Genomic DNA, 12,096 nt, shown 5'->3' with positions numbered 1-12,096 from the left:
AACACTTGAAGAAGTTCATCTCCTGTTGTCTCCTCACATCAAAATGCACCAACATATTTAATTAGAGCTGGTTTGGCTTGTAAACGGTGCTTGATCTGTGCAGATTTCTCTCCTGATTCAGGCCAGACTACTTTTTCTCTGGAGGAAGTGTTATTATGGATTAAGGATTCGTATTTTAATCAAAAGCATGGTTGTAAGTGCAGACGTTCAACCAGAGCACATATCTGACAGCCTGGAATACATTTTAATAGAAATACTTCAAAAGGTGTTATGCAACAGGAATGATCCTGCTCTTCACTGTAACCAATGCAATAGTACTGGACTGAGATCTACTCCTGGTACAGATGAACCGAAAGACCGCGGCATCGGTCATCCAGGTCAGTGCAGGTGTTTACTGCTTCCAGCCGAGCAGCTGGCTTTTAATGGTCAAATAAAGTGAGGCATTCAGAGTAATTATTACTAACAGCTTTTCTAGCTTAGGGTTTCCTAGAATGCTGCTGTTACTGATGTCAATTATGAAAACGATTACAGAACGAATTCCATTTTAAATGAAACTCTTTAAAATGTCTGAAGAAGGATTTGAATGATGTGCAGGAAAGTACTACTCTTTATACACTGCATCTGATGTGTCAGTAACACAAAAAGATGCATTTACACTTATTAACCTGCCATTAATGAAAACAGTGTATCACAGCCTTTAAAAGACGCACTCATTATTAAAACAACAGCAACATTTAAGGCAGCTCTGAGTGACTTTTCATTTTATACAGAATTGAACAACTATGCTGTGCAATAGTTTTGTTTGCAACCGTTATGGGTTTAAAGATCACTCCATGTTTGCATAGAATCGTTTTCATGTCAGGTTGTTGTATATAAATTGCACCAGTGCATGATGCATCATATCAAAGACAAATTCAATCAACACATGCCCTTTGCCACCACGGCCATCCATCAATTAAAAGTCAACGTCTTTCACTGAAGACCAATGAGTATGATGCTGCAAAGTGCTGGCGGTGGATTCTTTCACCACTAAGATGATAAAAAGAACAAATATTAAATAGGTTTTGGGTTTTTCCCATTGCTGAAGATTTGCTGGAGAGGGATACACATTGCCCTGCAAGATAATACAATATTTTCCCATTAAATTGTGTGTTAAATGTGTCGGTACCAAATAGTTAACTTTTTCAGTTTGTGCTCTAGTATTATTTTACCCATAAAAACCAGCATTGATACTTTTTCCATTCTTGTAATGCTTTTTAACTTTAGTTAAATGCTAATTATATTTAAATTGACACACATTTAATATTTTGCTAGATTTATGTGCAATATCTATGCTGTGACTCCTGGGAGCATTTTTTTTTTTATCGCAACGTGCAGTACACACTTGAAACAATGCTAAAACTATGGAAGCTTGTTTCACCACAGAATTAAAATATTTGCGAGATGTAAACTTAGAACTGTGCATTTGAAATTGAAATAAATCAATATTGCCTGTAGTCACTATAAATAATCTATCCACGGCAAAGAGTTTGTCTGTATTTCTCCAGATATGAGCAAAACGCAAGTTCATCACTGATAGATTCTCCATGCAACTCTAAGTCTGAATCCTAGTATTAGTGTCCAGAAGCAGGTCTTAATCACAGTCCCTGGAGACTTCCACAACCAGACTTCATTCATACAATGCTACCCACAAAGCTAAGGAGTTTCTAATGGGAAGAGTTATAGGATCAATACTGTGATTAGCAACAGCCTTGTAGCTATTGTGTGTTGTTAGCAATCTATAGTATCAATGCTGAAGCCTGTGGGGAAAGCACACATGCTGCGAGAAGAAAAGGAGACTCATGGGCTTCACTGTGGCCTATTACAAGCAGCTTGGCAGCACCGCGGCAGTCGATAATGAATTTAGCAAGCACGGGTTTTCAACAGCACGCTCATTTCACCTTGAGAATATGCAGCAAGACTAAATATCTAAATGCAGATTTTGCAAGTTTCCCAGTCGAGCGTGTATCTCCGAGGTAGAGCTTCATTTCTGCAAGTTTATTAGTTGAAGTAATTGCACAGAAGACCTAAGGAGGCCCAGGGGTGTAGATTACGTGTGGGATATGTTAATATAATACATGTTAATATAACGTAAATTTGTTCCCCGCACTTTATTGGGCAAGTGTGTTCGCATAGAGATTTTCAAGAGTGGTGTGAATAAATATAGATTTATTTTAGAGACAGGATAGTGTGCGCATGACCTGAAGTTTTATTCGGACCAAGAATAAGGTGAGATGAACATCGCAGAGCACTAAACACTCCTGAAGTGTGTGTTTCATTCATACTCGCACAGAAAGTCGAACCAGGAAATCCCTAATATGAACAAAAGCATCAGCTATCGCTGTATAAAAACGGTTGTTTTCACAAAAGTAAACAGAAACATTTGGAAACATGAACACATTAAAAATATGATTATGACAATATATGGTTTATTTGTGTTTTTCAAGTCATCTCCAGGTAATAAATAAAGTATATGACATAGCATTTATTGCAGTAACTAGTCTGCCTTATTATGTGATTAATAAAATGTAGTATATAAACATTAACACATCATTATTGTTTATTATTGTCCAGCAGTTATCTGATTTCTAAGCCAATTAAAAGCTAGAAATTAGAGAAAAAATAGTTGCCTATATACACTACAAGTCACAAGTTTTTGAACAGTAAGATTGTTAAGTCTCTTTTGTTCATCAAGCCTGCATTTTTTTATATATATAAGTACAGCAAAACATTACAATTTAGATTTTGTTTTAACTATTTAAAATAACTGTTTTCTATTTAAATATATTTTCAAATGTAATTTATTGTGATTTTAAAGCTACATTTTTAGCATCATTACTCCAGTCACACCATCCTTCAGAAATACTGAGCAGATTTTTTCAGGTTTCTTTGCTTATTAGCATGCCTATTATTAACATATTGGCTGTTTATTAGTGCTTATAAAGTACATATAATGCATGACATCCATAATCCTGCCAAATTCCCTAAACTTACTACCTTAAACTATTAATAAGAGGCAAATTAGGGGTTAATTGAGGCAAAAGTCATAGTTAATGATTAGTTAATAGTGAGAATTGGACCTTAAAATAAATTGTGAGCATATAGGGTAATATATATATATATAAACATTTCTGTCCCCCTCTCTTCTGAAATGATGGCTATGCCTCTGTGGAGGCCAATGCTCATGTTAGCATAAAAACTCAATAATTTACTAAGGAAAAACATGACACAACCGTGATTTGATTCCAGATGAAATCCACTCCACAAACAGTCATTTACAGTTAAAGACTGTATTGATTGTGGTTGACCAACAACAGCAGTAATTCCCGGCACAGACTCAGAGCATTTAACTATTCTAGCAACAGTCTTACAAAAAGTTAGGAAATGCATTTTGAATTTAAAACAAAGGAAATGCATCTGTTTATTTTCCTTTAGAATGGCGATGTGCTAGAACAAACATACATATTTTTACTCTGATATAAGTAATAACTGCAAATATTTTTTTATCATTATGCAATCCACCATTCCAAATGGGAAACATGCACTGTGTGTTTGCTTGGCTAAAAATAAACAGCTCGAGGCAAAATTCAAGTGCAAGTGTAGACAACAGTATGTAAATACCTGAATATAACGATAGAAACATTAAATTAATTACAAGTAAAAGAGAAGTAGACAAGACTACTTTTCTTAGGTGATTTAGCATTTCTGTGTTTGTGTTGGTAAACAAAACAAAATCACTTTTTGCAGTGCAATTAATATTTGTTTTTGTTTTCCATCAAAAATCTTGAAAAATCTTGAATTAACTTAAAATATTAGGGCTTCTCTGTTGAAATAAGGTTGTTAAACTCTCAGAAATAAAGGTACAACAGCTGTCAGTGGAGCTGTACCTTTTCAAAAGGTACATATTTGTACTTAAAGTGTACACATAAGAAACCAAAAAGTGTACATTTTGAAAAGGCACAGCTTTTGTACCTTTATTTCTGAGAGTGTAATATACTTAATCATTTAATAATTCATAAAGTTGTCTTGTTTAAAACCTCAGTGGATTTCTTAGATTTTTCCAAAGGGGGATGAAAAATTAAGGTCGCTAGTCCGAGTAAAGTTCATAATAATAAAAAAAATTATTCCACCCAACAGAGTCTTCAAAAATGCAACAGGGTTGTATGCACATTTGATCTGATTTAAAAAAAAACTGTGAAAACACACACATATGGCCACTGATGCATCATTGCATCCTCCTCATCAGTGTTTCTCCAGTTTGTTAGCGCTGAAGAGCTCACGGGTTAATAGAAGAACTTCCTCGAGTACAACATGATGTAACTTTCCAGCAACATTAATCCTCAGCTGCACCAAAAGCTCATGCACGCTCCAACTGACGCTTTTGAAGAGCACTGCGTCAAGAATTAAAGAGAACGAAAGACAAAAAACACATGCCAACCGGTTTTTAAGAGGGTGTATCTCTTTCTAAAGTCATACATCCATACACACACACACACACACAACTCTTCACACGCTTCCAACTCAATTAGAGGTCTTGGACTGTGACAGGCTGCTTCCATTACACACCCATGCAGCCGAGGGATGAGAAGGACCAATCAATACAGTCAGTATCTGCTGCTTCTAATCTCTGCAGCCTGTGTCAGCTGTGCTATCTGTAATAGATCTGCAGGATTATAGAAAATGCCTAAGACACTAGGCCAGTCGCTCAGGTTACATGCATGTCTGTGACCCGGCCGCCGGGTCTTTGGCTCGGACCGTGTACCATGAGGGAAATGCCGGCGGGAGTTTAACGACCCGAGGATGGATGGAGGATGGAGGATGAGGGTGGATAAGCGCAGAAGGCAGGTGAGCAAAGAGTCCATGTAATTTCTCAAATCCTCATGGCATTTATACCTCCAGTGACAGATAATGAAAATGAAAAACATAAATGGTGCAGCTGGGGGAAACTTTCCAAAGCTGAACGTTTTAATCTGTTGCATGCTTAACACCGTTACTTTCCCGGTCAGCAAGCATCTGAGTGCTGACTCTCACCAGACGTCGTATTTACTGCTGTCACATGCAGTCCAGCAACCCAGACATTTAAAGTGACCGGCTTGTGCTATTTTTAATACAGGTGCATAATTAAATCTATCAAACTGCTTGCTCAGCAATGGATGCTCTATAGTGAATGGGTGCCGTCAGAATGAGAGCCCAAACAGCTGATGAAAACATTACATTAATCCACAAATTATCCATCCTACTCCAATACATCAATTAAGGTCTTGTGAAGCTAAAAGCTGCATGTTTGTGAGAAACTACTCCACTATTAAGATTTTTTTTTTTTTACTTCATACCATTGTTTCCGGTTTATCCATAATCCATAATAACGCTTCGTCCAGTCAAAAAGTTGTCTCTTTTGAATCAGCAGAGAAATCTGCACAGATCAAGCAAACAACAGTCTAAAAGAGGATTTTGATCTTAAATAAAACTAGGAATATTTTTCAAAGATTTGATGCAAGTAACCTTGCAAATTTTGGCAAATGCTCATTTGTTCAATCCCAGAAATCGTGCATTAACTCTAGCGTTTGCATTTGTCACACGTGCTTTCCATTGTTTGTGAACCTGACAAAGTGTTGCAGAAGAGTGGCAGTGCAACCACAGAAACCTAAGGAAATAGCGTAACATTGATATGCTTCCAATGCAAAAGCAAATGTAAAGCACACTTCTTGATTTATTCTGTTGGTTTCAGGAAAATGCATCCACTCACAGCGATGAATGCATGTGAGAGGTTGAGTGCATCTTATCGAAATGAAAAGGTAATTTTATATAATTCATTGAGAAGTAAGTATGTGCTGTGAATGTGATAATTAGATCCTCCAAGAGCTTCATACTTTAATGATTATTAAATCATATAGAAATATCAGTCACAGAAAGAGTGAGCCTGGATAATCAGAATTAATGAAGTGGAAATCATTCAGTCATTCATTTAATAGCACCGCTATATAACTGAACAGCAAGAATCAAATACTATAGCTGCAATTTTTACACCACTATAATAATAAATATATCTATATTTTACATGTTTTTTTCTCAGTAACCTAGATACATTTTTTATGGATTTTAAAAGCTTTTGAGGGAATCACAGATAATAGTTTGATTCATATTTCCCTTAAAACAAGAGAGAATATATATATTATATATACACACAGATAAGATACCGATTTAAATAAAACATCACAGGTTAGTAAATAAACGACTGTATTACTATCGCCATATTTTTTGACACATTTCATGCATGATTCGTGATTCAGCCTTTGAATACTGTAGAAATGCTGTCTGCATGTATGCATTTCATTTTTTATGAATTATGAATTAAGTTTCATAGCAACACAAGTGGATACACTGGTAAATAACTACCATATAAATAAATGAATGCATTTGGAGGCAGTTAAAATGCAGAGTACTTAGCAGAGACTTATCTTGAAAGAGTTAGCCTTTGGAGTAGAAGATTATCTTAAAACTGAATTGCACATTGTGTTGTACACAAAGCACTTGACATCCGCTCCACAATCCTGACTTGGGCCAAAACTGTCCCTTTGTATAAGCACATTGTAATTAACCTCTCACTGTAAAAGGTCAGCAAACCACTCAAACATTCAACCATCCAAAACCACTGTTTTAATCATGCTAACTTTACACAAGCTTCCTTGCTCGTCTGAATTATTGCTAATGTTAAAATTGCTGGTTTTCTGTGTCTTCTGACTAAGCACGAGAAGACAGCGTTGTGCAGATTAACCCGGGGCTAATATAGCCATTAAAAGATAAAAGAATGAAACATAAACTTCGTTGAGATACGAGGGGTGTTTTTTTTGGTTTTGAAATTATGATGCATGTGGAGTAATGTTCAGATTCAGGTTATATTTTTATTTATGAAGCAATATGGCATAAGACTTCATGATATGCTAATATAATATATGCTAAATAACTTTTTGCAAGCTACCTATAAAATCACAAACACTGTATTATATAATATCAGATATTGCACCAATTCCTATTTCCTTAGAGAGCTCCTAAAAATGTGAAACAGAACGTGCTGAAAGGAGTTTTAAAGGATGCAACAGTCTTCCCACTTTTTCAGGGGCATTGATTCTGGAAGTATTTTTCACAGAAGGATTTTGAAAAGTCTTTATTAAAGAGTTATAAGCCATGAACCGAACCAATCAAGTGAATCACAACAATACAAACTGATTCTAAGCAAAAAAACGTTTTTGAAAATCTGACAAAAAAACCATGTACTGTAAGTAACTTAAATAAACTACAGTCCCACAAAGCATTGCAATTAACAAACTGATTTTATGTTCTCTTCTGTAGCTTGCTTCTTAACAAACTATTGTCCATTAGCACTAAATAAAATATTGGTTTGCTCCTATTTTGTTGCTTTGGATAAAAGCAACTGATAAAAGCATACTTGTTGTTAATGTACATTTATTGCATCTATAGAAACTTTCTTGTTTTGTTTGTTTTAGGCTTCATTGCTTGTTTTGATTACATCACAGAATCATGGGTAATGTCCTTTTTTTCCACCAGGAATTCTGCTGTTAACATTTACATTTAATCATTTAGCAGACGCTTTTATCCAAAGCGACTTACAAATGAGAACAATAGAAGCAGTCAGGTCAACAAGACAACAACAATGGTATACTGTATGCTGTTAAACATAAAATAGGTTGAAATAGTGTAGTCAACCTTGTAGTTTGTGTCTGTGTTTAAAACTTTCTAAGTTAAAAAATGAAGTGAAAGTGACGTGACATTCAGCCAAGTATGGTGACCCATACTCAGAATTTGTGCTCTGCATTTAACCCATCCAAAGTGCACACACACAGAGCAGTGAACACACACACTGTGAACACACACCCGGAGCAGTGGGTGCACCATTTTAGAAAATGAATGGGATTTTTACTCAAGGGAAACCAGCTGTTGCATTTTATTATTTTATCATCATTGCTAAAATATTGGAGATGCAGTCGTTTCCCATTCAAGTAGATAAGAGCTGTACTTACAAGACTGGAAACAGCTGCCTGAAGGCTTTAGCAAGGTGATGCTTGATAGATTGACCTTCCCTGAAGGGACTGATCACATCAGCTGAAAAGGACCATTTTAGAGCAGGTTATTACATTTTGATTAAAGATTACGAGCGATTTTATGAGCACAGATGAATCATACGCAGGAGCAAGAGCATATATTGAAAAAGCAAATATCACTTCAGTCAGGTTGCCTTTCACTTCAACAAATGAGAAACTGCACTACTTTCTGTATTTTAGCAGAGATCGGTGTGTTTAATTCGGCCTTCTGCCAGGACGTTTCCTCCTGCGATGGCAGAATGAACAGGTGTCGCTTGACGAAAGCTTCCCGGGCATCTGACTAATTGTAGGCAGATTGTTAGCAGATGTTGTTGACGTGATGCCACAGCAGGCTGAAGGGCTTTGACAGGTCTCAGGTCAGCAGCGAGAGACTCTACCTCTCTGTATTCCTCCCTCTCTTTGGCTCCTGTGCTGTCATGACACAATGTGTCTATCTGTGGCCGTGCAGCTGTCGAAATTCATTCACCACGGCTGGCAGTAACCCACGGGCGCAGGGCACCTCGCTCAGCTGATTTCAGAGAGAAGAACACGCTCCTTTACGGGAAGGCATATGCAACATGCCACGACAAAACCAGAGGTCTGCGTGTGCCGGTGTGAAATTCCCTGCTGAGGATCGAGGAGCTTCATAATCTGCTCTGCTTTGTAGCTACATTCAAAATAACAGACCCAAAGGATGATTTGCAGAAACAAGAGCTTGTAGAATTTTTTTCAAAGCCTAAAAGAATATTTTATGAGGGAAAAAAAGAATTTTTGCTGAAAATGTACTTGCAATCAGGTCATGCAAGATGGGGATGAGTTTGGATCTTCATCAGATTTGGAGAAATGTAGCATGCTCACTAATGGATGCTCTGCAGTGAATGGGTGCCGTCAGAATGAGAGTCCAAACAGCTGATAAAAATAATCCACAGCACTCCAGTCCATCAGTTAACATCTGGAGAAGACTGAAAAAGCTGAAACAAATCCATCATCAATATGTTTTAACTAACATCTGAGTCCATAGTAACGTTTCCTCCAGTGAAAAGTGGTCTGGTCTGTATCAGGAGAGAAATCTGCACAGATCAAGCACCGTTTACAAACCAAAACAGCTCTAAACAAATATGTGAGTAGATTTCGATGAGACAGACAACAGCGGATGCGTTATTATGGATTATGCACTCTGGCCAGAAGCAATTATTTGACGTTAATAATATCTTTAATGATGGATTCTTACAAACTCGCAGCTTTTGGCTTCACAAGACATTATCTGCAAATTTTGGGGGGAACTACTTTAACTTGTTAAATTGACAGTGGCTTCACAGGCAAATACAGTAAAAGTGTGAAAGTGTTTGTGAGAATGGATTTATACATTGATATTTCACTTCAAGGTCTGACCAGATACACACCTGGGAAACGAATACAGTTCTAAACACTTTCAGTTTCACCCTTCCTTACTCATTTTATATAATAAAAAACACCCAGTAGATTTCCAACACATTTTCTTATTCATTGTTTTGTTAAGATGTGTTAGTACATTTCTACTTGATGCCTGAAGAATGACAAGAATTATAAAACAGGTGGAAAAATCCAACATGCTTACACTGAAGAAGGTACTTGATCCATGCCTACTGTTATAAAGCTTTATTCCCATCAACAGTTCAGTGAAAAACATTTAACGTCCAACTTTTCTATTTAGAATTAAGAACTGTTCACTGAAAGGTTCCAAAACTAACTTAGTTCTTGTAAACTAACCCATTTCACAGCAGATTTCGAGCACAGGAAAAGCTCTTTAATTCATATATTCGGTGTTGGATCCTCATGGTATTGAATCTAATAGGAATTGTGAGGCTTCTTCCAACCTTTCCTGCCAGCTGATCCTGATTGACTGAAATTATCCCAGCTGAAGTCAGCAGGGAACAACTAAGCAAACAAAAAAAATGCAACTAACCATATAATTACATTGGCAAAATAAATAGACTTTTAAAGGAGAGGAGAAACACTTCACATGCCATTTGCAGTAAATGTCAAAAATCATTTGTCCTTAAAAACGTTTTCTAGCACAAAATTCATCTCTCGTTTGGCAGACACTCACTGAATCAGAGAGATGTCAACATGGATGTGTTGTTGTGTGACACACTCATATTCAAAAACCACAAATAAAACACAAGTTAACGAAAAAGAAAACCCAGACTATACATTGGTTTAAGCTGCAATGCAATAAGGGTTATTAAATATTTGCATTGCATTGCATAATTAAACAACTGCATTGCATGAAATATGCTATGCATATGCAATTACCAATAAAGAGTATGCATAAAAAAATATATATAAAAAAATCAACCTGCAGGTCAATATTTGTTCATTCTAGGAAGTTCTCATGGTGCCAGGAGAAAACAAAAAATCATTAAAAAAAAATAATTTTTGAGTTTCATCCTGTCTTATTCTTTGCCTCCTGCCAGCCCAGAATGAAAGTGTCACATAATGACATCCTGTCAGGTCGGCATCACATTAATCCTGACATAAATAGTGCTATCGACAGAGCCATTTTTAACGAAAGGCAGGGAAAAAGGGAGGCGAGGCGGCAGTAATTGTTCTAATTTGGAGTGGATCGATGGTTTTGGCAGAGCACAAATCACACAGCTACACAGGCATGTAAAAGCAGGCTGTCAGACGCCCCCCCGCTCGCTGCCAAACGTCCATTCAGTACACTTGGCACGTTGCAACATCAGCCAAGGTGGCATGCCAAGATTTTCAGGGTCTCTTTTAAAAAAGAATGGCTTTTGTAGAGTTATATAGTGAATGGATGTCTTTTAACACATGACTCAGGTTAAATTAAGGCACGGATGCTTCTGTGTCAAACCTGAGACGACAATCATATCTGGACAAAGGCAAGCAGAAGCATTTCTATCGCTCAAGATAGAGGATCATACCTTCACAATACATCAAATCATCAGCTTGTTAAGGAGAACTATGATACTATTTCTATCAACTACCAATAAAACAGATGAAAAAAAATCCCTAATATTTACACTAAAGGACAAAACATGAGCCTCTTTGGACAACCACCTGGTAACAAACTAGAACACCCTATATATATATATATATATATATATATATATATATATATATATATATATATCAAAAAGTCATTAATGTTTGCATAATGCAAAATGTATATATAGTACATGTGTGTGTGTGTGTGTGTGTGTGTGTGAGCGAAAGAGAGAGAGAATGCATCATATATTGTATTCAATATAAATATATTTAAAAAATCACAAGTGTAACTTAAACGTAACATACAGTATGTGTATGTTATATATATACTTCATTTTAATATTTATATAAATACTTTTTTTTTTTACTTTTTTTTCAATATAAGTTTGGATAAATACTTATTTACTATAATTAGAATTACCATACTGTTAAATGAGCTGAAATGAACTCCAGTAAACTGATGCTGACTGAAATTATAAGGAAGAGGATTGCTTCTCATTAACTCCAGTTTCTTGGCTATGTTTCATTAAATGTGAAGTGCCCGCACACATAATTGCCTATTTCAAAAAAGCACATATGGTGTCATATTGAAAATGCTGAATTGAATCCAGGGTTATGAAGCATTTCTCAGCCCCAGCACAGCAAAACGACTTAATGTCACTCACTAACTCAACCGCAGGTGCTCGAACAGTGAGCCGCCATTAGGTGTAATTGAGTTTCATGCATTTATTCAAATCAGTTTAGAATCACACCTGAGTAAATATGCTTACCTGGGCAAAAATATGCTGGATTTTATTTACATGTCAAGAGAAAGGCATGCATTGAATGATGAACAAAACTGCATTTACATTTAAAATGGCCTGTTAAATCACATTCAGGCCTTGTTTCTGAATGGCCACCGAGGAGCTCAATGCAAACCCCATGCACTGAGTAAAGCGTGCATCTCTAGTGACTTAAAAAAAACAAT

This window comes from Carassius carassius, chromosome 17 (assembly GCF_963082965.1).
Source record: "Carassius carassius chromosome 17, fCarCar2.1, whole genome shotgun sequence".
Taxonomy (NCBI): domain Eukaryota; kingdom Metazoa; phylum Chordata; class Actinopteri; order Cypriniformes; family Cyprinidae; genus Carassius; species Carassius carassius.
Note: the sequence above shows the minus strand (reverse complement) of the source record.